Source organism: Mauremys reevesii, linkage group 1, assembly GCF_016161935.1.
Source record: "Mauremys reevesii isolate NIE-2019 linkage group 1, ASM1616193v1, whole genome shotgun sequence".
NCBI classification, from domain to species: Eukaryota; Metazoa; Chordata; order Testudines; family Geoemydidae; genus Mauremys; species Mauremys reevesii.
This window is the reverse complement of record NC_052623.1, coordinates 198,052,010-198,079,808: the sequence shown is the minus strand read 5'-3', so window position 1 is coordinate 198,079,808 and position 27,799 is coordinate 198,052,010. Positions and strand designations below refer to the sequence as shown.

The window sequence follows — 27,799 nt, the reverse complement described above, 5'->3', positions numbered from 1 at the left end:
AAGAAAGGACTCCAGGTTTCAAGGCTAATGACTATAACTGATTTGCTTTCAGTCAAGAGTATTTTCTCTTTTAGACTCAAACTTTGCCACAAGAATAATATGGTAGAGTGCTATGATCTTTCGAACTATGTCTCTAGTTTTGAGCAGTTCAATCATTTAAAAAAATTTCTGTCATTTCACTGTAGGCTGGCCCCACACCTGCCACAGATTTGAGCTACTATGTTATAAATTAGAGGGAAAATAAGGCAGATATGGACCCTACTTAACATGTACTAGTAGAACCATAAACATTTCTGTTGTCCTAAAATGCAGGACTACAGAAATGTGTGTGGTTTTTCTAGTGTTTGCACAACTTTTATCTCTGAGGGACATGCTTGGTTTTGAACAGTACAGTCTGGTGCCATTGAATTTTGCATCTCAGATTTGTTTGTATTAACTGTTGTCCTTAAAAATAACACGTCTAAATTTAATGTTCAGTGTTTACTTCTGTTTCATTATATCAAAGTGTTTATTCAGTTGCACAATTTATTCTTCAATGAGCTTGTAATACATCTTGTATTAAATCATAAGCAGTATAATTTAACATTAGCAAATCTAATGCTAAATGATGCTTGATAATGGCTGAAATTATAGTCTGGATCCTGAATCCTTCTCACTTAGATATGAATTTGGAATTCATATTTAATGTTGATGGGAGTTGTGCTTGTGGATCAAGAAGAGAATTCTTGCCATGAAAACAGTGGGTCACATAGCTGTACTTCGTTACACTGCACAGTAATAGAATGATCACCTTTTTGCCATAAACCTTGCTCAAAGGCACATTAATTATAGTAATTAATTACATTGTAATGCAGTACTTATTTTAAGTAGGTGTAATTGCCATTGATATTTCTTTTGAAATGCTTTGAATTGTGTTCTCTGTCAGATGAGCACTGCTGTTCGTTTTTCCCCACCAAAAAATAGCAGGCATCAAAGTCTGAATTCTTATTAATTAAAGGGCCACATTATGACAGGATTACTCATGTTGAGTGGTATCTTATGCCACAAGTAGTCACGTCGATCTTAATGGGACTAATCATGAAGTAAGATGCTGTTAAACATGAGAGAAGATGGCAGAATCTAGTCTCAAGGAAGACTGTGATAAACACTATACCAAACTCATTTGGTTACATAAGTTTCAGTTAGAATCTTGCTAATAGGAGGCATTTTAAGCTTTCTCATGATCTCTTCCTGACTTTTAAGTATCTTTTTTGTTTTGTTTGAAAGGAATACAGTTGGGAAACTTTTAAACCACTTTCCTTCAGTTTAATGTAGTTCAATTGAACAAACGCAGTAAAACCAAAGAAAATATCTAGGCCTGAGAATGACTTTCAGTTGAGCAAATGGATTTCACCTCTAAAGAATCAAACTGAAGCATGATGATTTTCTGGAACATTTAAAAGACTAAGTACCATATACCAAAAGTAAAATCACCAAAGTGAAGAATGTATTATATGATTTATGACACATTTCCCAAAACACAAGAGACTTGTGATGTGAGAGAGAGAGTTAACAAATCTAAAAAAAAACCCATGTAGTCACAAATAAGGCAGCTGACTTAAAAAGATAGAACAGAATGTCAAGAAATGACAAAATGTTTTGGTAAAATTGCACAAATCAGTTTTCATGGTAACTAAAGAAGACAGGCTTTAAAAAAGATAATAGCATCCACAGAAGAAGGGAAAGGGTGTTTTTGTGAGCAAGGCTCTAGTCTAAGGCTCAAGAGACCTGGTTTCAGTTTCAAACCCTGCCACAGACTTCTGTGTGACCTTTTATAGTAATTTATATGGGCTAAAAGTGTTAACATAAACCAATTACTGTCCGACATTAAACAGTGTTAAACAAGGTGTGGGGTTTGGTGTACAGAGACCTCTGTCTGCTAGCTACGATGGCAAACACACCATTAAAAATCCTTTTAATCCTTTCTTTAAAGATAAATAGAAGGAAAAACAGTTAAAGCATTTGAAATGTAAAGTATAGAATAAAGACTTTCATTTTTAACAACATCCCTTGATCCCTTTCCATTTAGCTGGAGAGAGTTCTTAGAAGGAAAAAGCCTTGTTTGACAGTCTCTTAGATGGTATCAAAGATAACTGTGCTTTTGGGGAAAAGAGAAGAAATTAGTTGATTGGCTTCAGCTGTTGGTCCTGTTCTTGTTAAAGTCCGATCCCGTTTCATCCTAGTTGGTGATTGGGATCCCAAGAGATGATGGGGATTATGATGATGATGATGGAGAAGGTCACTTCAGTAGCCAATTTTTCTCCCATCGTCTTTTTCTTTTGAGGACCCACAAAGGGAAGGGTGTAGAATAGGCCCCACCCGCCTCATTATTTTGTCACCAATTAGGCCTAGTTTCCGACATGCCAGTTTCAGTTCACTCATTTCTGGTTCCACTCTTCTCTTGCTTAATCTTTTAAATACAGATCTTAAGACAGTCCTTGTGTTATATCAGTAGATCTTTTTTTTTAATTAGTTCTGCCTTTGTCTCCCTTTTATCCCTTCCCCATCAATATTTGCTGTCATATTTGTTGTGATGATTTATGAACTTACATTCTTTACAACTGAGCTCACAATGAATGTAAATTTGTAGGCCCAATTATCACAACAGACCTTGGCAAGTCACTTCATCTTTCTGTGCCTCACTTCCCCATCTGTTAAATGGGGATAATAATCTCCTACCCTTTGTCTTTCTCCTGTATTTAATTTGCAAACTCTTTTTGGAGGGGGAATGGCACTTACCATATCAACTCTAGGTATTACTTTAAAACAAATAATTGGTATAAGATACTATGAAATTGAATGGAAATTACAGATATAACCACTGATTGATGTTTTGGGGAATGTGGTCTCATACAAAAGATTGGAAGTCTGGACTCTTGGGTTCTATTTCTGGCTCTGCTGCTAACATGTTATCTTCAATAAGTCCTGTAACCTCAGCACTTCAGATTCTCCATATGCTAAATGAAGATTATACTTAACAACTCACACTGATATTGTGAGGCTTATATATTTTTGATAAAGTGTCTTGAGAGCCTCACATGCAAGGCACCATAGAAGCAGTGATAATGTAGATACAGCTTACAAATGGAATCTCACAAAGCAGATTTTCTTCCTCACCCTGCCACACTATTTAGATGAAAAGTGCTTTTGGCTGCAGAAGCTTGTTTTGACCAGTCCTTGAGCTCCTATAGCTCATGAGCTAAGCATGCTGCTTTGCTCTGCACCAGTTATGGTAATGTATCTATGACTATGGATGGTTGAATTTGTGGCTGACAGGCAACTCTGTGTGGAACTGAAATTGCAGCAGGCAATTGGTCAGTCTTTGAAGACCATTTGTATCATCTGTAGTGAAGTATCTGCAGCTTCCTTAAGATCTCGAGCCAGATCCTCGGGTTGGCAACCATCAGCATAGACCCACAGACTTAAATGATGCTTTGCTGCTATATTCCACCTGGCTCTATGTATGCAGACAATGATCCCAGAGGAAAAAAAACTGAAATCACAGGGGAGCAATATTAAAAAGAGAACAAGCATTACAAAAAGGGACTGATTCCATGATGGCTTGTAACTCAGTGACTTTAGTGAAGTGACTCCTGACTTATACTAGTGTAAATATAAAGTGTGTCTGAAAAATAAGGTACTTGTGTATAAGGGCAAAGAGAAGAAAAGAAGCAGGTTTCAGAGCTGGGCAAAGTCTGATGTGGATAGAGTTTAGGGTGAGAACAGAGCGCAGCTCTGGAGATAGGAATCCCAGGAGCTGCAAGGTATGGGGAATAAGATCTGTATGGATTTTCATGTCTTGTTGTTCATTTCCTTGTTAATAAAATCAAACACCAAGAAAAGGACAAGTTTTGATTTTACAGGGTTCATGGACTGTCTTAAAGCAGATGCAAAATTCACTTGCTCAAACTGTCAAAAAAGTCTGCAAATCTGTACATGGGAAACTATGGGCTTGTGTACATGGGGACTTCCAGGATAATTAATTTGAATTAACTCAAAGCTGTGACTTTGAAGTGGATTGGTTAAACCACATTGAATCCTTGTGTGGATGCTATTATTAGAATTAAGATGGCCTTAATTTACTTTGGAAGTGAATTAAGATATTCAGAATTAAAGTGGCCTTAATTTGGTTTGAGGATGTTTACACAGTAGTTTAATGTGATTCATCTAATCCACTTCAAATTCACACCTTTAAATTAATTCAGATTAATTTCCTAGATGTCCCTGTATAGACAAGCCCTGTGACTTACTACTTAGTGCTCTGCAGCAGGAGGTTGTCATATCTTAGCCCTGGTCTATACTACAAACTTATGTCTGTATAAAATCCACACCTCTGAGCAATGTAGTTATACCGACCTTACTCCCAATGTAGACAACATATATCAATGGGAGGGCTTCTCCCATTTACATAGCTATCATCTCTTGGGAAGGTGGAGTACCTATGCTGGTTGGAGACGCTCTCCTCTTGGCATAGGTGGCAACTGTGCAGTGCTGCAAATGTAAACAAGTCCTGAGAGACTGAGTTCTGCAGCATCGGGACAGAAAATCTTTAGAACTTGGAATGACGATGGAGCATCTATTGTATTGTCCCATGCAAGTCCCGCTAAGACTTCACTACCCAAATGGCAAATACTGGGCCAAGTGGGGTGGGCTGTAAGTCAGGATAGAATTTAGCCCATTTAATTTTGGTGTGCATTAAGATTCTTCTCCCCCCACCCTCAGAAAAAAAAATCTAAGGCTGTTGCAACATCCTGTAATAAATGGAAAGAGTTAACTTCCTTGAATAGCTAAGTTGATAGTGTAAATCCTGTTTGTTGTTCTACTGAACAGCTAATGTGTTAACGTGCTTCTCATTTCAAATCCAACCACAGATAATTAGGAACATTCAGACTGCTAATGAACTTGTGTCAATATTTTTACTTTATGATTATTTCTAAAGCCGTATTTTCCATAACTAAGTATGTAGTTCAAACAGGGATGTAGAAAATAATGCAAGAATCATAGAACACTAATGCCTGTGTGCATCTTAATGGGGAGAATGTAAAGAAGAAGCTCAGAAAGAGTCCATGTTGAGTTTGTTGGAGACTATAACAGCCCAAGTGCTAAGTTCGGTAATTCAGAATAAAGACAAGTTGAACTCTAACTTTGTTTGTACTTCAGGCTTTCAGCATTTGTAATTGATTTACTCAGAGTTATCTCTGTCTGTTCAATAACCAGATGGATGATATTTAATTGGTGAAGCTGCACTACTCGTGTATTTATATACAGAATATGAAAGAAGCAAAATGTTCATTCCCACTGTATCGCATGTCTTTAATGCAGTAGATAAACTAAACATTTCTTTTGGGCTGCATTCCTGAATCACATCCCAAAATTGTAAAAGCATTTTATGGCTCCCCACCCCACACCCCGTCAAGTACAGTATGGGCAACATTGTGCTTTCATATATTAAATATTTCAAACAAGGAGAAAGTCATATGAAAAGCTCTCAAAAGTGTTACTTTATCTCTGTATTCTCTAGTCAGCCTTGAAAGGGAACTTTCTTTTGGCTGCCTCACAGAATGAAAGATTTAAAGCCATTCCTTTGATTTCCCACTTTAAATAGAAAACAAAATGACAATTTTGAACAAGATGAATAATTTTTTACTCTGATATCTCATTAAGCTCACTAGAGATGTGTGTCCTTCTGCACTTTCAAAGGTCTGCAAAGGGGTTTTAGCTTTGTGATTCCTGTTTCACTGAATCCTCATCCACTGCTTTGAACATTTGGTGAAAAGGGTTAAGGAAAAATGTCTGTAGCATGGCATCTGTGAACAGTCTTCATTTTTTGTTTCTTATAAAGCTAGTATGGATGTGCTTGTTTGGGTTATCTCTGAACTAGGAGGTGACCTAAATCTACACTCTTAACCTGAAGTGATATTTTTTTGACATTTGAAAAAGTTGAGTTAATTTTATTCATTTTCACTTTCTGTGATATTTTGAGCTAGATCTCCACTCTTGATGCTGTTCCAGTAGCACAAATGGGCTGTAAAGCTGCCTTAGGTAGACAGCTGATAATTATCTTAGCACCGAGGAATCCTTGGGGGGCACAAATCTGGTCTAGTCACCTGCCTTCTATGAGGTCTCCTAGGGAGGAGTCATGGCTGGAATGCTGGGTACCCTATTTGGCATTGATAGGGAAAATTTGCCCCACCTGTCCAGCCTAGGTTATTATTTGCTTGCAGCTTTTATTGTAGTAGGCCCAAAGGCCTATAGTCTAGACAACTGTGATATATAAAGCCAAAGTTTGCATTTCTGCTTTAATATGTTTATCTGTATAGAGGGCATTCAGGGAAAATAAGGAACCGAAAGAAGGAAATAAGATAGGAGTGTTCAGCTTGTTTTTTGATTGCTGTATGAATTTTAGCTGGCATAATGTAACCGCAAAGAAAGGGTCTTAAGACTGGCAGACCACCAACAAAAACTGCCCAGAAACAATGAAAGGAAAAACCATATATGGAAGAAGATTGAAGTAGCTTGCTTATGTTACAAGTGTTACTCCCAAATAAGGGAATTTTCAGTAAATGCTAATTTGCGGTTTTAACCTTTATAAGCTTGGTAAAATTTGTAACAGGCAGAGGGGACCTCTCCCTGCATGCATGCTTGTACTATAATAAAAGCTGCCTGATCCAAAATTCAAAGGTGTGGTCGATTTTTCCTTTGGAGGACCACTGCTAGGCAGTGTCAGTTAGAGAAGTTTCAGGATTGCTCTACTTACACCTAGGCCAAACTAGCCCTCGGCATCCCTATGGATCATGGGGGCACAAAGGTGATATATGGTCACAGGTCATCTCTGCCTCTGTCCCCTCAGGCCCTACACTGATTGCAGGTTGGCCAGATTTGAGAACCAGACTGCCTAGTTACATCTAGGACAAGAAGTGCCAAAGTGTCACAGGAAAGTCTTGTTCTGGTATTTCCAGCCCAATGAGAAGTAACAGAAGTCTCATGGCATTTGTAGTTCAGGTTGTCAGGCTCATAGGTTTTGGATCCACACGTTCATCATCAAAAGGCAGTCTGAGATTCCCCATCACTACTCTGAATTGTCAAGGAATCATTTTAGCTGTTGCCATGCCCAGATGTAGGGCTCCCAAAGCAATACTGGGATGATGTGTGTGCTAGCAGTCAGATAACATTAAGCATGCTTGTTTTTTGTTCAAGCAGGATGAAACCAACAGTGTTGTACAGAAATAGTGTTCACTAGAAATTACCCTGAACACCTATAGAATTGTATAGAGAATAAGATCTATAGTATAGGTTGTCGGAGAAAAACTCAGTTCTCGCTTTTTGTTTGGGTGCAGCAAAATCAAATACTTTATTATTTCTCCAGTAATTACAATGGAGGGAGAGAGTGCCATAGGACACAGGGTCACCCCAGTCCTGGACAGGTCTCTCAACTGGTAAACAATTACAGCAAGCCTTTATACCTTTGTTACAGACAATTTCTAGCAATAATACAGACGGTAAAAAGAAACAATTGCATTTGTTTATACATAAGCCTTTCTGCTATCTTATTTTTCTCACTACTAGAAAAAAGCAAGCCTGCATATTTGGTTATCAATGCAAGGTCGTAATAACTTTGTACACAGTTCTTGTCCTCTCGCCTCGCACTATCCTTGCTTCTACAAGTCTCACGTCATTAGGGTTACAGTATGGCCTGACTCTTGCTAACAGACTGACATGCATTAAAATCCCCTTCAAATCCTTGTTAATTATTTCCCTGCTTCCACAAGGTTTTTAAACTATTCTATAGAATTCTATAGCAAGATGATGATGATTCTCTAAATTCTGTAAGATTCAAAAACAATTATAGAAATTTTGCTATTCTATCAAATTCAACAGGGCTTTTACATAAGGACAAAGTGAAGTGCATCAAAAAACAAAGGAATACGGGGTAAATTTGCAAAGTTGCGATGGCAATATTATTGGCAGTAGAATTATGTCAAAGTTGAATGCTTTTGAAAATCCCACCCATTAGTGATTATAAAACGTGCCATATAAATACGATTGGAAAATAGGGAACACTATCTAAAGGAAAGATATCGCATGTTCAGCAGTGCAAATATCCCTTCAGCCTCCCCACTGATTGGAGGTCCCCTCTCTTGGGCAAGATGATAATGCATTCCCAAACCCATTCTTTATTTCACAGTTGGATTGAAGGAAATTATTCATTTCTATTAGGCTACCAAATCAATGCATTGTACTGTAAGAAATTTAAGTCACACATCCTGTAAACTCAAGCAGATTCAAGGCAATGACCTCAATGTGAAAGCTGCCACAGCTTCTGACCAACTCCCTGAGCCATCTATTCCATCCTCCCCACTCCTACCTTTGTTGTTTGAACAGCTTTCTCTTTATTTAGTTTTTCTGCAATTTGAAATCATCATAAACAAGTTATTCTACACTTTACAGTTTTCTATTATTAGATGACCCCTGAAATTCTGTGTATTGTACTTTGGCATTCAAATCCATTCAAATTCATTAACATTTTCTACCTCATTATACACACTTCTCTACAATAGGCAAAAGCGGCATGCCAGCAGCTGCCCTGGGGAGAAGAGGTAGAACAATATACTTCATAATTCAAATATTAAAAAAATCTATGAAACACAGTAAAATAATAATTACATGTAAGTGCTGTGCAAATGATAATGTCTGATTGAATGCCTCCTTTACTAGAGAATCTACTACTATGGTAACAGACAAAGAGCCTAATTTATTCTGACTAATCAGGATTGATGTTAATTAAAGAAGAGTTCAAGATAATGAGTTCTCATTACTATGTGATAGATAGAAATAGATTGTTCTACCTCTAGGTAAAATAACCAATTAGGTAACTTCTGTTTTTAAGGGCTTCCCTCCACCCCCTCCTGAAGTCTTATCTCATCCTGCCTTCTCTTTCTGTTGTCAAAATATTAATATTTACATGTCTGATTTTATCACTGCTCATCTAGATGGGTGTTTTTTTTAAATTCAGACCAGACTTTCTCCAATTCAATGGTCTTTTTTTCTGCACCTACAAGGAAAAGCACAGAGTAACTTTAAAAATAAAAGCTATAGAATGAAAATTAAAAAAAAACACATGTACTCTGGAAAATACAAGGAAATGTGAGGGAAAAGAGTGCAAACTCTCAGAGCCATAGTAGGAGTCAAAGCTTAGCCAAAAAAATTGCTTTCAAAAAATGTTTCCCAATGTTTGTCAGACATCTTTCCGATCATTTAAATAGGGACTATCCATTTACTGCATTCTTGGAAAAAATATTTGCCCAGACTGATGGAGGATAAAAAAGGACTCATCAGGGAAGATGTTTGTTACAGACAAGTACAGTACTTCTACCTGCATAGGGGGCAAAAAAGGATATTTTTATTAAGACACTGTACTGGGAGTAAGGCGATCTGAGTTCTATGCCTGGATCAGCTACTGATTTCTTGAGTGTCACCTAATCAATAAGCTTGTATGAGTCAGTAACCTAAAATGGTCAAGATATTTGACATGCCAGGAAACGCTTGTAACAGGTCTAAGTCTGACCTGCTATACACCCTGAGAACTGTGTGGAAGGACCCACACAGAGCCCCATTGACATCATTTAGTCTAAACTTGGCTTGTTTCCCAAACTTCTGCTTGTAGGTTGTAACCCTTTCTCCTTTTCTTTCTGTCTTTTCTATTTAAATAGTAAGCTCTTCAGAGCAGCTGTCTTTTACTGGTTGTATATCCAGTGCCAATGGGGCCCTGATTTTGGTTGGGGCTACTGGAGTACCAAATGATCATTAACACTAAAATAATAAAGCAATACAATTATAATGAACGGCATGTGTATTAGAATACATGTCTATACAACAAGATTTAATTATATTAGACCCAAAATGGGTGCATACTTTAAAGGCTGTGACTAGTGTCAGAACAGGCTACATTTGCAATTAGGGATTGATAAACCTGTTTTCAGCAATCATCAAGGCTGAAATTCTGTCTAATGAAGCCTATTAAAATAATTGTGTGCAAGTTTATTTTTATCTGTTCATTAAATTTTAAGCTACTGAGTAAATGCAAATCAGACCCCAAATGACTGCACAAAAAGGAAAAGATATTTATTAGAGACAGCCCATAAGTACAGTGTATTAACACTAAAACAATGATACTTAGCATGTATAGAGGGCTTTTTCATTCATAATGCTCAAGGTGCTTTGCAATGGTTGATAATGTTTATCACCATTTTATGGATAAGGAAACTGAGGCACGGAAAGCTGAAGTGACTTGTCCATGTGTAGAGGGGTTTGGCCAGGGCATGTCCCTCTCTGGGGCGAGGCAGGGGACCATACCACCTCGGTACTTCCTTCCAGTTGTTGACGGGGAATTAGTCTAGCTGCAGGAGTCTCTCACCACGGCAGCAGTAGAGGCAAACACAGACAGTTATTCACTCCCTGCCTGTGGTCAGTGGGCAATAGTGAGTCCAGGGCTCAGGTCCTCAGGCAGGAGTTGAGCACAGTTATAATTAGCAGGCCCAGGCCCTAGGTCAGGGTGGGGCAGCATAAAGTCAATGGCTCAGGCAAGGCTGAGCAAATGCAGGTAAACTACCAGCCCAGGCTCTTGGCTCAGAGGGGCCTAGGAAGATGTTGGGTGGCGGGGGGACGCAGCCCACTGCATCCCAGCCTGGGGCCCTAGCAGTGGTAGAAGACTCACTGCTGTGTCAGTGGGGATCCTGACTCACCAATCTCAGATGAACAATGGCCCAACAGCTATGTCATCGCAAAGTGGCAGAAACTGTGGGATAGAAAGACAGGCACATTGATGAATTTCAGAGGCCCTAACTTAGACCTCCTTGTCTGCAAGCTGGAACATAGATCCCAGAGTAGGCTTAACAGACATCTGACTGGAATGGCCAGAGTGGCTACCACAATACAGAAATTTGGTTTAATCCAATCTTCACAGTGTGACTGTAAGGCAGCAATGCAGAGGGTCAAACGTGGTGAAGGAGTACACAGTTAGATGATTGGGGAGTGCATTGCAACACCTTGTTACACTCAATGATGCAGCAATTAGATGGCTGAACAATCTAGATATGACTGAGTGATGCATATGAAAGAAGATTAGGACCCTTTTAAAAAAAAATCTCCAAGTTGCTCTTTAATAAGTGTACCCTAGATCTTTATAACAAAATAATATTATTGAGGATCTCTTTATTTTTTCCAATTTTGTCCAATATGAAGAATGTTAGATGTTTTAAAAAGAATTCAAATGTTAGATTTGATTTTCCAATGTTGTCTTGTTTGGAGAACATTAAATTAATGCATGGGTGCATGACTAAATGAAGAGGTTATCAGTGACTGGGCATTAATAAAATCAGAGGGGTGGCAAATTCCTTTTGCTTCATACAGGGCTACTGTTTGTTGGATCTCTTTGGTACCATACAGCTACAGTACATATTTACTCAAAGTTTTTAATAAAATTGGAAGTATCCAGCCTACCATTTGCCACTGGCCTAAACAATATTCTTGGGTTCCTGTTGAAGCAGCCCTGCTATCCCACATAAATGGTTGCTGTAGAGCAAAAAAATAATTTAAGATGTTGAAACAAGCCTTCATCAGTACTTTCTGCCAAGGAATCTATATCTTCTCTGATGGGGGAGGGAGGATGCACAAATTTTTGGTTATAATCATTATCTACCTAGAAGAAATAGAAATATAATGAATGCTGCAGTTTTTGATGTCCTGTAATTAGAATGCTTTAGAATGGTAAAGAAAGTTGGTTTCAATGAAGAGGCTGAAGCCAGAGAAAGATACTTAACAAAGGTGAAGTAAGGTGTCATTGGAGATCTCATTAGATAAGTTCATAGCAGACAATAGAGTGGAAATAACAGTTCACTAATAACTTACATAAGTTAACCAAATATAAGAGAACATAAGCTTCAGTGTGGCTCTTTATGAAAGTACAGATCAATCCATCTATTCCAATTTGAACAGAATCAGTTCAGCTCATAATATACTCTTATTCCATTTCAGCCTTTTCAAGAGACGAGCAATAAGCACTCACTGTTCCCATGTTACTAGTTTTGGCAAGACCCATAGAATGCTAATAAAAATAGTCTGCCTAGAAGATACCTTACTAGGGAAGAAAGAGTGGCTGCTCTGTGAGAGGTTAGACATATCTGAAGTTGTTCATCAAAGTGGTCAGTGGGAATCCTAGGCAAGAATCCTAGAAAACCCATCTGTCATCTATTCCAGTCCCCTGGATGGAACAGGATTTCCCACAAATCATTTTTCTGCCCCATTCTTAAACACCCCTAGTGATAGTGCAACAATCAGACCTTGCAGGTCATTCCACATATCTGAAAATTTCACTTATTTTGAAGAATATTTTTCTGAAGACTAACCTAAATGCATGTATATGGTTCCTTTTAGTTCTTTTCATTTCCAGTAGTGACATTATCAACCGCTAGAAGTAAACCCTTTCTTCCTTTATATTTCTATGTCCTCAAATGGATCCAGGGGAATTTGCACAGACTTTTCTGCAACAGGAATCTTTTGCGGGAAATTAACATGATTAGACTTTTCTCTCACCATCCTTCTGTCTCTAAGCATGTCCTAAGAATACCCTTTATCCTACCTCATAGTTCTCCACTTCATGTCTTCAGTTCCAAGGATTTCTGTATTCAAACTATCAGTTTGATCCAAAAGCCCATTGAAATTACATGGAAACTTTCCATGGATTTTGGTAAACCTAGGCCATAGGTGAACAACCCTGCGCACAGCACTTTAAATAATGTCTGACAAGTTTCTTATGGGCACTGCCATTTTCTGGGGTAAATCTAAGAAACACAATGGAAATGGAGCCCTTGTATTCATTTCAGTGCATATGACAAGAAGAAACAATTGTTCTGAAAGCAGTTAATCAAAGCAATCTAAAACTAAATCTACTGTATCATGTGGTGAGCCAAATACACCATAATGTCCTTGTTCGAATCAGTGTGTTGTAAGGATCACTTCTTGGAGCTCTCCAAGAGGCCATATTGCTTTGGAAGGATATATGGGTCATATGAAGAGAAATCAAGATGACAGCATTGTTTTAGGAGGGAAATGATAACAGTGAAAGGATAGGCAGCAGAGCCTGAGCTCTCATTTTGAAAATACCTAGCCAGACTAGGAATCAGGACACCTGGTTCTCCTCCCAGCTCTGTTGCCACTAACTTGATCTGTCACCTTGGGCAAGTCATTTGACCTTACAGCTAGAAAAAACAAAGTTCTGAGAAGTTGGGATAGTGTTGCTTATCCAACTTCAAGAAATTCTCTGAAATGTACAGATGAAAAGTACTATTAACTTCTAGTAATTGTTAATTACTGAATGGCTCTGTGTCCTTGTGGCAGGGTGCTGCTAGGGATTTGGGGAAATGGATTGGGGCTGTGTAAATAGCCTAGGTTTGCGTAATCACTGACTGCACCTGCCAGCCTCATTAGGCAGGAGCTATAAGGCTGGGAGGAAGTGAGTGAAAAGGGGTGCAGAGACCAGGAGGGAAGGGGGAGGCTCAGGGAGAGGTAGAAGCCTGCTACTCTGTTGCTGACCAAGCCTGTGTTAGGCCAAGCCATTGTAGATAGCCTGTATATAATAGGAAACTGATGGTGGGAAATGGACACAAAGAGCACAGGAATTGCACCAGCTTGGAGTGTCCCTGAGTCTGTCAGGAGTGGAGCAAAGGGGCTGGGTATGCAGGGGTGCAATGAGCCTCCCATTACACGTGGGGGCTTATCCGGGATCTGAAGCCCCTGCCAGGAAGTGGGAACCTGAGCATGGAGGGCACTATGCAATGGCTTGCTAAGCAGCAGGGAGAGCTGCAAAAGACCCTCCAGGTTTTCCAGCAGTCCCACCAGGCCAAGATAGGCCTTACTCACCTGGCAGGCTGAGCAACAAAAGATCCTCCAGGAATTCATCCAGAAGCAGGCCAGTGTACAACAGCAGCTCCTGCACCAGTTGGTGAGTCCCCTGGGAGGTGATGGCAATGGCATGCCAGGTCTGGGACTCTGTAAAATGGGCCCAGACGACCTCAACACCTTCCTATGTACTTTTTGAATGGGTAGCCATGGGCGCCGGATGGGACAAGGTGACCCTGGCCCTAAGACTGGCCAGAGAGGCGCGGGTGACCTACATGGCCCTAAGTAATGAACAGGCTAAAAATTGAGGCCATGAAGGTGGCAGTCCGTACCGGATGGCACTGTCTGCAGAGAAGTACAGGCAAAAGTGGCCCAGTGGATGCAGGGTTTGCAGTTCCACGCTTTTGCCCAAAACTTACTGACTGGGCCACATGGTGATTAAGGCCAGACACCCAGACAGTGGGAGAGATAATGGACAGGGGGATTCTAGAGCAATTTGTGCAGGACCTCCCAGAAAATGAGTCTGGGTCTGGCGGCACCAGCCAGGTACGGTGGAGGCCACGGTTAAACTGGCTGAGGAATACGCCGAGGTGGATTTTCTTTGAAGGGACAGGTGGACAGGCCGGGACCTGGACTCAGGGAAGAAATTTCAAGACACCCTCCCGCTCCCCTCCTGCCCCAGGAGGAACCCAGAAAAAAAGGAGGTTAAGGGAGACCCTAGTTGCCCAGGCCAGTTGGCCTGCTGGTGATGTGGGTGGTCAGGACACAAATGCAGAGATTGCCCAGAAATGGAGTGTGGGCTAGCCGAATTCTGTGACTGGACATATGGTGGAGGGAGGAAGCAGGGGCGAGGACCGGCCACCATTCCTGTGCAGGTGTGAAAAGCCCCAGAGGGTCTTAGTGGACATGGCCTCGGCCCGCTCCCTCATTTAAAGGAGGCTGGTGAAGCCTCAGTGGTTGATCCCTGGAGCAAGAATGATGCTTAAGTGCATCCATGGGGATTGGAGGTTGGGGACCAGTTTGCCTGACGAGTAGGGATGATAGAGGGGTTGCCATACCCCGTGATACTGGGGACAGATTGGGGCCCCTTTGCAAAGAGGAAAGGAGGTGGTAGCAGGGGATGCATTGGCAGAAAAAGGGCAGAGACCCCTTTGAAGAGAGGGGAAGCCCCTATGTCCCCCTGATCCCAGTGACAGCCAGACCCAGAGACAGCCAGACCCCCTAGGCCAGGGGCTGCACCAGAGGCCCTGGGCAGCCAGGGTGAGATACAGACCCACCTGGCTCCCCTACCAGACAAAAAAAGGGGGGGAAGCAGCTGGGAGGGTGACCGACAGGCTGCGACTGGTGTGAGGACCTGTGGGTAGCCATAGACCTGTGGGGCAGGCCACCCCCTACCTAGTGTACCTTTTGTGGTTGGGGCATGGACCACTCCAGTGAGGAAGACCCCCAAGACCTCCCAGTAGGCGTCCCCAGAGCAACATGCCAGACGGGGGGGAGAAGGGTCCGGATCAAGCCCTCCTGGTGGTTGCTTATGGAGGAGGTGTGTGACAGGGCGCTGCTGGGGAAGCCTCAATCAGCTCCTGCCACTCCAGCCCCAATCCCTTTCCCCTGATTGGGGCTGGGTAAATAGCCTAGATTTGCCTAATCACTGACTGCACCTGCCAGCCTCATTAGGCAGGAGCTATAAGGCTGGGAGGAAGTGAGAAAAGGGGTGCAGAGACCAGGAGGGAAGGGAGGCTCAGGGAGAAGTAGAAGCCTGGTACTCTGTTGCTGACCAGGCCTATGTTAGGCCAAGCCATTGTAGATAGCCTGTATATGGTGGGAAACGGACACAAATAAAGAGTACAGGAGTTGCACCAGCTTGGAGTGTCCCTGAGTCTGTGAGGAGCAGGGCCAAGGGGCTGGATACGCAGGGGCACAACAGCCCCCCCGGCCCCATTACAGTCCTCAACACATCCACACAACTCTTTTTGCGATTAAAGATGGGCTAAGGCAGGAGCCTCAAAACTGAATCATTGAAACTTGTAGTGGTGAAGATGCTTCAGATTTGAATCCCCAGATGCATTCAGTCTTGAGAGAAACCCAAGGAAAGTATTTGTTCATTCCTCATATTAACCACAGATAGCTCTGTTATCTCCTTCTCCACTTCAGTTTGTGGAGGGATTGACAAAGCTTTCTGATCATGGCCTTCTTCTGGGTGACAGCTGTACTGCAAATGATCAGTACTGAGCAGTGTGTATTGTAGAGCTGGTCAGAAAAAAAAATTGGAAAAGATTTGCCAACACTTGATTGTAATTAGGAAAATGTTGATGAGCTGTAATACATGAATGGTGTAACAAGCTGGGTGGCAGCGCTTTTTTATTGACTTGTACTGGTTGCATGTGTTGGATCCAGCAGGGAACTGCTGATGGATTCCTACTGACACATTGTGGCAAGAGTAGCACTTACAGTTAATTAACGAAACCATAAGGATGGGAATGATTCTTTAGCTGGAGTGAATTAGAGTATGAGATGGAGAAACCTTAGGAAAAAAGTCTGGGAAGAAAATTTAGGCTGACAGATTATTTATGAATAACTCAAATACAAATGAATACTTTGCACTAAATACAGGAGGACATAAAATGGTGTAAATTATAAACAAAGATATGACAATTTACACCACCTGAGGCTATGACCCAGTGTGAGTATCTTTCATTCAAGTAGGGTGGGAACTCCATCTGCTGACACAAAAGCTGTTGTCATGTTTTAGTTTTTGTAAGATTTGTTGTAGAAAGATGGAAGAAAGGGCACTGACAAGTAACAGCTTTGGGCATAAGGCCAGGGATGGTCCATTCTCTTACAAAGAAGAAAAACTCTCTGCCAGCTGCGCAAGGAATAATAAAACTGATAGATCAAAGCAAAAAGAATCAGAAGAAGAGTCTGACAAGGTGGGTGAGTTAATATCATTTATTGGACCAACTTTTGTTGGTAAGCGATTTGACAAGCTGTCGAATTTACACAGAGCTCTTCAGGTCTGGCAAATGTACTCAGAGTGTCACAGCTAAATACAAGGTGAAACACATTGTTTAGCATAAGTAGTTAACACAGATTTCAAGAGACCATCTAGGGTCAAGTAGCCCATAACACCACTCCGTCACAGGGAGAAAGGAAGGAAAGGAGAGGGGAAAGGGAGCTTGGGCAAGGGGGTGTTGGCGGTTTACAAATTTAGTGCACTGGATGAAATACACCACAAATTGTGATAGGCAGTCTAGGACCCATGGATCTTGAAAGGAGTTGGTGGGGGGTGTTTGTCTGCAGGTTTTTCACCTGTTCTGGCAGTGTCTGGTGCCGGTTTGAGTTGGCGTTTCCAGGTCTGTGGGGAGCTTGCATCTTATGATGAGCTTCGAGAGACTGGGCAGTTGTTTGAAGGCCAGAGGAGGAGTAGAGGAAAGATTTCAATCTTTTCACTTTGCAAGATCCATGAGTCCTACACATGCCTATCACAACACATGGTGTACCTCATCCAGTGCACCTAAATGTCCCCAAAACAACTATATGGTTGAAACCAGACAATCGTTATGCTCTCAAATGAACTCACACAGGAAAATGATAAAAGATTAAAAACACCAGATCACCTGTGGGTGAACACACACATAGATCACTCTATATCTGACCTCTCAGTCCTCATTGTCAAAGGAAATTTGCACACCTTCAAAAATGGAGCCTGGGAGCGTCAATTTGTAACTTTCCTGGATAATAAAAATCATGAACTGAATAGACACACTGGATTGATGGCTTATTACAACAATCTGTAAACCACCAACAATCCCTCCATCTCCCTTTTTTCCCCCCTGTGACAAGAGGGGCCACTTCACCTTGAATGATCCCTTGAAATATGTGTTAAGTCTACGCTAAACAATCTGTTCCACTTTGTATTTAGCTGTGACATTTTGAGTACATTTTCCAGACCTGAGGAAGACCTCTGTGTAAGATTGAAAGCTTGTCTCTCTCACCAACAGAAGTTGGTCCAAAAAAAATATTACCTCACCCACCTTGTCTCTCTAATATCCTGGCACCAACACAGCTACAACAACACTACAGAGAAGTGAAACATGGTATATAGGAAAAGCCATGGAAAAGATTAAAATGATGCTAGAGGTGTAAATGTTTTTCTTTTCAGGAAGCAAGAAATGGCCTGGGGTTAAGGAAAACATTTTATTAGAAACAAGTGAGGAATTATATCTGTTTCCTTTTGTACACAGAAATCCCCCATAACAAGAAAACCACCATGGTAGCAGAGAATTTTCCTTTGGACTCTCATCAGCTACAAAATATAACTACCACAAATGTTCTAGGACCTGTTCGGTGCCAGAAAATTCTGATGAATTGCACTTCATTTCTGCTGATCTGTCTTCCATCTTTTGGATGACATATGAAAAGGTGATTCTGACTACTTGTCAGAATGACTTTCTGGTACTTTTCGTGAGTGTTAATTCTCATGTCCTGGCCAAATTCCAATTTGGGTAATTACATCTGCATTACTGAAAAATTCCCATCTAAATTCAGTTAGAAACATAGTCTACACTTTCTGTCCTCAGGCCTAATCCTGCACTGAAGCCATTGACTTCAACAATAAAACAGGCCCCTAAACTACTGGTTGTTAACCCATATTTTAACCCAGAGGTGGTGGAATTTTGGCAGATAATAGAGTTTATGCCTGTGTGTACTGTGTGGTTAAGCTTGCAAACTGCTTTTGGACTCTTCAGGATGAACTGAGCCTATAAGTGTAAATTATATTCATACTGAAAAGAAGGGGAAAATATCTGGGAATATGGAAGAAAAGAGTAGGGGAAGAAGATGACAAATGAAAGGGAGGAGGAGGAATAAAAGGAAAACCTTCATAAAGAGGAAAGAAACTTGTGGCACATGCATTGTTAAATCCAAGCCACAGCATAAGTCTGAACTTCCTGTTATGAGAAAATATAAAAGATTGATGGTTCACATAAAACTTTTATTTTATTTTATTTTTTATTTTAAGGCTATTAAAGAATTATTGTGCATGTCACTTGAAATACAGAGCAAAACTTTGGTTCACATTATTCAGGAAAAAATTGTGCTTGGATGGCTGTCATGATATTCTTGCATGTATCTCTTATATAAAATGACACGCTGGGAAGATATATTCACGACTCCAAGGAAAATTGAGGTCTTATAGGTGCTTATATGCATGCTGAAATCACAGAAGATGTGTTTATTCATGTAAGTACTGAGGGAATTTACTTATTTACTAAATACTTGTACAAGAACTGATCACATACAACTGGTATCATCAGTAGAATTGATGCACTTCTTCCATTAAAAATGTATCTTCTCCGATCTCAGTCATATATAATTCATGGATCATTGACATAATATTGTACCACTGTGTATTAAGGGAAGTTTTAATCTATGGATCATTGCAGTGATCAATTCTAATGGTACCTGGTCTACCAAGTCAATGCATATTGTACAGGGCAGTTATTTTTAAGAATGTTGCTGAAGAACAGAAACTATTTCTAGGGGATTTCAGAGAGAATGCCTAGGTAAATTAGAGGAATTGATTGGTTTTATTTTTGATTCATGATTATTTGATTGCATTATCAAACTAGGTGCCTCTTGTTGTTTTGTTTAATAAATCCAAATAAATATGCCTGGGGATTTCAATAGGAGTTGGGTGCCCAATTCATTTAGTTTTTTTAGAAAATGCCAACTTAAATAAATAGCCAGCAAGTCTAGTCTATGGATTATTGGTAGGAGAGACCATAGCAAGGATTCTAATCAAATTTACTGACAAGTCCTTAATTATAACTGTGTCTATAATGGTGTTATACAATCAATATAATGACATGAGTCATATATTTTAAGGACACTAGGGACCATTATGATGGTCTAGTCTGACCTTTAGAACAACACAGGTCATAAATTTCACTTAGTGATTCCTGCATAAAGCCAATAACTTTTGGTTGAGCTGGAGCATATCTCTTGGAAAGACCCTCTGGTATAAAATGTTTGTGTAGAACTAGTACTCTGGTTTTCTTTTTATAGATTCAACATATATTTATTAAAACCTTTGCAACACCAGATGCTACTCTGTGAACTCCAGATGGTAGGACTTCACTAATCAGTAGTGATACTTGATTTACTAAATTTTTTCCTTTATAGCAAAAATAGTTCTTAGATTTTTTTTAAAGTATTTTGTTTGGTTTCTATATAGTACATCTAGATCTTAATTAAGATTTATTATCATTTTAGGAGGCAGTAACCCAGCATCTTGGCTGAATGGGAAGCACTAAAAATAACATAATTAATGTAAAACATAGGACAAGATTGTGACTTTGGGTAGGTGCATGTACAGGGGAATAATGGCAACAAGAACCCCCTTCTAAATGGGCTACCCAGACCTTGGCTCTTTAAGCCTACTTACTCCCCAGAAGAACAGATGGGTGGGAAGGGGCAGAGAATTGTCAGAGTCTTGATTCCTCCCCTAAACACACTGGCAAGCATGGGAAAGCAACTGCACAGAGCGTTGTAATTGGCTGCTGGTGTAGGCCTTCAGCTATTGCTCCCTTCTCCAAAGGGTACATCTATGCTGCAGAAAAAGATCCATGGCAGCGAGTCTCAGAGACCAGGACAACTGACTCGGGCTTGTGGGATTCGCTCTATGGAGCTAAAAAGACCAGAGTAGATGTTTGGGCTCACGCTGGAACCCAGACGCCGAGATCCTCCTCTTCATCAGGTTTCAGAGCCCAGGCTCCAGTCCGACCCAAATGTCTACACTATTTTTAGCCTTATAGCACAGAGCTCCTTGATTCTTTCTTTTGCCGTGTAGCCATACCCCAAGTCACAGTGCTTCCAGGGACTACTCTGGAGAGGTTACATATCACACTTTCTTCAAGGCTGTGCCCTAAAAATACAATTTAGCCCATAGACATTAATATCAAGATTTTTCTCAGAAACAGGATCTCCTAGTTGAGAGCAATTATTCACATAATTTGTTTTGCCCCCATGTGCAGATTGCTAACACGCAATCACAAAAGGGAAAAATTCAGATTTTGAGGTTTTCAAATTTTTCTTGAGAGCCCCTAGCCAAAATTTTGGCTATCATAGGTGTACCTAGTCTGGATGGATGGCATGAAGACTAGAGCTGGTTGAAAAATTTCCAGTGCAACAGTTTTTCATCAGAAAATGCGATTTCACAAAAATCAAAATATTTCACATGAATGTGTCAGTTCTGATGAATTTTATAGGAAATATTGAAATGTCTTGTTTTAATAAGGTAAAAGGATTTTGTTTTGACTTTTTATTAAAATATTAATGTTATAGCTATGTATATATTTAATGTTTTCACCTTATCCAAAAGTCACACCAATATTGAAAGAAAACATTTTGACAAACCCAAATTGAAATTTTTAAAAATTTTCATTCCAGGGAAAATTTCAAAATTTCAACTTTTTGTTCTGATTAGAACAACAAAATTGAAAGTCAGAATTTCCCACAAAACAGAAGTCTCCTGACTTGCTATAGAGAAGATTAACTGCATAGGAACTGCACAACAGGCAGGTTACTGTGTATTTACTTTGCCAGTAGTGTTCTGAGATTGTGTGACAACTTGTACCACAACCTGTAACTTGAGGGGTCTTTATATCTTTAGGAGAGGAGGATACGTTGTACCTCCATTACAGCTCTAATTCTTTCCTCCACTTCAGTCTCACTCCATGAGGGCTCCCATATAATGGCCACCAGACTATTATTTTTCATGATAGTAGCACTCCTAGCTTTAAGCTTCTATTTAAAGGGCCAGATTCTCTGGCTGCTATGCTCCCTTTGTGCTGCTCAGTTATGAGTCTGTCATAACTGCTCAGGTGACGATTCCTCCAGTGTTTGTGGTGAGAGGGGCATAAAACAAATATGGCCCTTTTCTGTCCCTCACCCTGCATAGCTAATTCTCAGGGGGAAGGAAATTACATGGCCAGAGTGTGATACACTCTAGCTACTCCAGTTAGCAGTGTCTTTGAACGGAGCAGAGAATGTCTTTACTTGAGGAGACTGAATTGCTGGAGACTGAGAGCCTTGAACATTTGAAAGCCATCTCATCTAGCACACAGGCTTTTAAAAAAACATTTTTGGACTGGAGGTGCAATCAGGAAATATGTCCTATTTCACTCATGGTATTGAGGCTGCAGCATAATGCAAAACTACTTTCACAGCAAGAAGGTTCAGAGAGCTGATATGACTCTGTTTTATAATTCTGGAGAGTACTATGTAAAGATTTTATGCCCAAACTTAATAGTTTTGTTTACATCCGATCACTGCTGCTTTTTCATTTGTTACTCCATGTATTTAATATGATTCAGAATGTACAGTAGTTAGTCAGCTGTAATGAAAATAATGTAGCCTAGCTATTTAAAAAAAAAAGGCAAGATGAAGGGGTGGGGGAAACATTTACAACTAAGAAATTACAGTGAACAGATGGAAGTAGCACCTAAATATGCAAAAACAAATCCATCCTAGTGTATACACAACCTTTTGAGTATAAAAGAGTTACACCAAGGATGAATTTGACCTGGGTTTGATTTCTTAGTATCAACAGCTGGGTTAAAAACAGCTGACTTCAAACTTTCTCACTCTCTTTAGTTCTCCTTTGTAAACAAACAACTTTAATCAAGGTCAGCATTTCAGTGTATTGGTTTGGTCTCAACCATTTATTTTTCCTTCTCCACCGATTGTAGGGAGCGAAGGAACAATCACATAGAATAACTGGCAAAGCAGCAACAGAAATGGGATGTTTGAGTGAATGGCCATTTGTATTTCAATGTTTGGATTAAACTCTACTATTACTTTATTGATACAGAAGCAAAAGCTAACAGTGTCCTTCATCCTAAGAGGTCAGTGCCTTATAAACTTGACATCTGTATACAGGGATCACTCCATCAATCAGCCACTTCTGGGGTGGAATGTGATATATGTTTAGGGCTTCTGATTTTTTATTTTAATTGATAAACACCAATGAAACATCTCAATATTAAAAAAAAAAGAAGAAATTGGTATTTATTGAATAAACACTAGAAATGGTTACTTGTATCTAAGTGCTTTTCTACTGGGTGTAGTAATGCAGACTATGGGAGTGTGATTTCTAAAGCAGACTAATGTGGTGCACATTAATTGATTCACATAGATCAGGGGTTCTCAAACTGGGGGTTGAGACCCCTCAGGGGGTTGCGACGTTATTTTATGGGAATCAAGCTGTCAGCCTCCACCCCAAACCCCGCTTTGCATCCAGCTTTTATAATGGTGTTAAATATATAAAAAGATGTTTTTAATTTATAAGGGGCTTGCTATGTACTAAGGCTTGCTATGCAAAAGGGGTCACCAGTACAAAGGGGCCCCACACTACAAGAAGGATGTGGATAGATTGGAGAGAGTCCAGCGGAGGGCAACAAAAATGATTAGGAGGCTGGAGCACATGACTTATGAGGAGAGGCTGAGGGAACTGAGATTGTTTAGTCTGTGGAAGAAAAGAATGAGGGGGGATTTGATAGCTGCTTTCAACTACCTGAAAGGGGGTTCCAAAGAGGATGGATCTAGACTGTTCTCAGTGGTAGAAGATGATAGAACAAGGAGTAATGGTCTCAAGTTGCAGGGGGGAGGTTTAGGTTGGACATTAGGAAAAACTTTTTCACTAGTAGGGTGGTGAAGAACTGGAATGGGTTACCTAGGGAGGTGGTGGAATCTCCTTCCTTAGAGGTTTTTAAGGTCAGGCTTGACAAAGCCCTGGCTGGGATGATTTAGTTGGGTTTGGTCCTGCTTTGAGCAGGGGGTTGGACTAGATGACCTCCTGAGGTCCCTTCCAACCCTGAGATTCTATGAAAAGTTTGAGAAACACTTACATAGATCCTAGTACTGCACACTGAAGGTTCCCTAGTGCTGTCTGAAACAGTACTACATTGTAATATTTCCTAGTGTGTTTTAAATGACTGATTATAGTATATACTACTGTAGTGAGAAGTATACACAAAGAGAGCCCTGAAAAACCCTGATTTTTGGACATCTACATACAGATCAAAAATTGATAAAAAAATAAATGAATAAACCCCCACAATTAAATTAATAAACCCTGAAAAACAGAAACTTGTCTATATGTTTTGCAGAGTACAACAGCCGTATACAATAGATTGGGACATGATGTGAAGAAAAATGGCATATCCAATGAAACTCACTGTGGAAATTTACTGTAGGAAGGAACAATGTATTTGTATTCCAACTGGAATTTTTGCTAAAACACTAGCACTAACTCCTATTCCTGCAAAAAAAGTACATGGTGTGATCAGTATCTTAGGTTTACATCTCATCTGAAGTGCATCATCTCCATCAGCACAGTGCCTGCTGAGAGTATACTGAAGCACAGATTCAGTGTTCAGTTGCAGGGAAATGAGATGCTTCCTGGTTTAGCAATACCACAACTTACTGCACCTGGAGTTTTTCCTTGGAAGTTTCTGATCCAAACACTAGTCCTGCTCTAGTCAACTGGTGAGTCCCGATGATAGCTCAGCTGCAGTAATAAAACTGAAGTGCACTCTTTTTGCAGTATATCTTCCTCTGACTACATCAGTAATCAGCCATTTATCAGATAATCAGATCTCTGCCAAACTATGTGCCAAATATGATTATCTGACTGATGAATAAATATAAAATGTAATTTTAGCTAGCCCATTTTTGTACATATTTCTCTTTTCAGACTGTCTTTCTGACCTTGTGAAAAATGGCTGCAGTTGAACAAAAAATGTGTTTTATTTCTAGATAATGGACTATGCCAACTTCCATTTCTTATAGAATTCAATAGAAACTTGGTATATCAAGACATTTCCTACATCCTTATTTCCTTTCAGACTATACGCTTTAATATACCCAATGCCCCAATCTTTTCTTATATCTCTTGACTTCAGCAATTCCTTTTTCAATTTCTATTGTTTTTTTTATGAGGCAGGGACTTTTGCTACTGAGCAGTACATTTAGTTTTCCACACATGTAGCTATGAGCTAAGAAATTACACCAGTTCCTTGAGGCCTTCGGAGCTAAGTGATTTTGGCTCGATCTTTTCCAGCTATCAGCCCTTCCATTAGTGTTAAAGGATGCTTCAGTGATATTTACTTGTTATTCTGATCCTGCTAATTCATTTTCTTTTGCTTTGATGCTGATAGTTTGAAACTTGGGTCCCTGGAAGGGTCACACTCCCTGCTGAAAGAGTCTAATTAAGATGTGCTTATATAGTGGCACATGGTTGTCATAATCCCTGAAAAGGTCTTACAGGAACATCTGATTTTTTTTTAATTATGTCTACTTCAGAGTACAGAGACACCTGCTCTGTGTAGGGGCAATGTGTCCCTCTCCTGGTGTGCTCCAATCTCTCCTGGGTTGCATGTGGTCTGCACTGCCCATGGGCAATATTCATTGCTCCTACCCAATGGCCTACCTTACAAGCTTTATGCAGCTCCATGTCAGACATTTTAGGCAAAAGATTTAATTAGGTAATCACATGTTTGCATATTATTTGCATATGGCCATAAACTTCCATTTGGGTACCCGATGTTTTGGTGATAGTGAATGTTGTCAAACTGAGCCTAGATTCCCCAGATAGTGGATACAGGTGTGGAGAGTGTGGTATCTTATTGATGAGAGAGATCAGCTTCAACATAAACAGTTTCTGTTATTAAATAAAGGATGTACAAATAAAAGGGATTTCTTTTATTTATTTATTTTTTGCTGTTCTCTAGCTATAGCCTGCTACTGCTGTATCCTGTGTTCCTTTGTTTTCTCTGTCCCAGCATGAAACACCTCACAAGAAAGCAATCAGGTGCATAGTGTACAGGAAGTGGGGCATCCATACACTTCCTGGAGGATTTATTTTCTCTATTTCTCACTAAACTAAAGCTCTATTAATCAAACAAACTGTTATAAATATAACTGGGTACTTAATGACTGTTCAGTTTGCTTTAACACAACTCTAACATGTCTCAATCAGTCTCTTAGGGCATTTATCCAATCTTTCCAATCTGCTGTATTGCAAACCCTCCTTATACAAGTTATTGTCTGTGTCAGACTCGTCAGTCTCATAGTCAGTAACAGTATCCATTTGTGAATTATTTTAGACTAGTGTGTCTGTTCTCACTACGCTTGTCTCTGCCAAGTTCTCAGGGATCTTGAGCAGATGCTTATGAGTCCTTTGTAAAATTTTGATTTATCTGTGATCATTGAGTATGACCGAGGTGACTTTTCCTTGGTCACTCTAGTTTTGCCAGTGCCCATCTTGGTGAATTCTTGAGTCTGTTTTTTAACTGTGGAAGAGGTCTTGTTCATTGTAATATTTTGTCTTTTCGTCACTATCACAGACTCTTTAGTCATCCTTTGTTTTTGTCCCATATCCGATCTGTCAGTTGTAGAGGAGTTCAGAAGGTGGCCATCTACGTTGCAGGGCAGGTAACTATAATTGAGTAGTGCTAAATATGGATCTTCTCTTGCATCTGTTTTTTCTTTTTTGAGGCAAATTCTTTACTGTACATACTCCACATTCAGCTAACCCATTGGCTTGAGGCTATGTGAGACTAGATTTCTCACGATGAAAGTCATACATATTAACAAAGTCCAGGAATTCCTTATTCTTGAAAAGTCCATTATCAGTTATTACTCTTCTTGGAATTCCATGATATGCAAATACAAATTTAATTTGCCTGACAAGTGTTGGAGCTGTGGTGCCTTCAAGTGTGATTACTTCTGGGGAAAGTGGTAATGTGGTCCATTATAAACAGGTGATCGTGTCTTCTCAGGCTGAACATGTCAGTTCTGACTTTGTCCCATGGGATTGCCACTTATTTACGTGGTATCATTGGTTCTTTCTGCCGGGAATCTTTGTACTTCAGACATGTTTCACACCTGCTCACTTCAATGTCAGTATTCATCAGTAGTCAGAATACAATTTCTGTAGTTCTCCCTTTTTGATTTGGTCTTTCCCAAGTGCCCTTCATGGATTTGTTCCCATATTTTCCTTTTTATCACTGTGGGAACCATGATCTATGTTCCCTGTATTCTCATACTCATGAGCAAGACCAACTTAAAGATAAAGCTTTCATTAAGAAAGGAATCTATATACGGAAATAAAGTAACAAAATGTTCTACTATTCTCTACCTGCAACCTGTAACTGCCCTGTCCTGGGCTCTTTGCTTTTCTCTGTCCTAGAATGCAGCACTTCCCAGTTAAACAGGCTACATGCCAGAAGTATGGCATTTCTATACTTTTTGGAAGTCTTATTCTGTAGCACAGGGAAGTAGGAATTATTGCAAGCCTCAGAAGAGGGGGCCAAGGCCATGTAGGGAACCTGAGGGGGGGAATGCACTTGCTTAACTGGAGGGAGCCTGTGCGGCAGGGTTGCAGTATTGCCAGGTCTCACAATTTTTATTCCGACTAATAGGATTTTGGATGGTTTTGGAGTCTGTCCCTTTCCACTAAAAGCTGCTCTCACCCCTTCCCCTATAGTAGTTCCTCTGTCCCCCTTCCACCACTCTCTCCTCAAATAGTTCCTGTCCCTTGGGCAGGATACAGAGCCATCATCTCTTCTTCCTCCTTTGGAAAAATAAAGAGATTCATACAGGAACCAAGATTAAAATTATACAATGTTGTTGTGATAACAACATTCTTATATGCTTCCAAAACTTGGAAAAGGCAAGAAGTCTACAACAGGAAACTTGACACATTCCACCAGAGATGGAATAGTTGGTGTCCACTGTGGGATAAAGTAACTACCGGTATGCTAATGTGTTGCAAAGGACAGACCAACAGAAGGTAGAGACAATG

General features: G+C 40.1%; 1 long non-coding RNA gene across 1 annotated transcript; it reads left to right on the top strand.

The window, feature by feature from the left end:
- The first annotated feature begins 13,589 nt into the window (after positions 1-13,589).
- LOC120395896 lies at positions 13,590-25,533 on the top strand. The gene is made up of 3 exons (XR_005592877.1): positions 13,590-14,038; positions 22,683-22,838; positions 24,102-25,533. It is a non-coding gene; the product is annotated as an uncharacterized LOC120395896 (long non-coding RNA).
- The last annotated feature ends 2,266 nt before the right edge of the window (positions 25,534-27,799 follow it).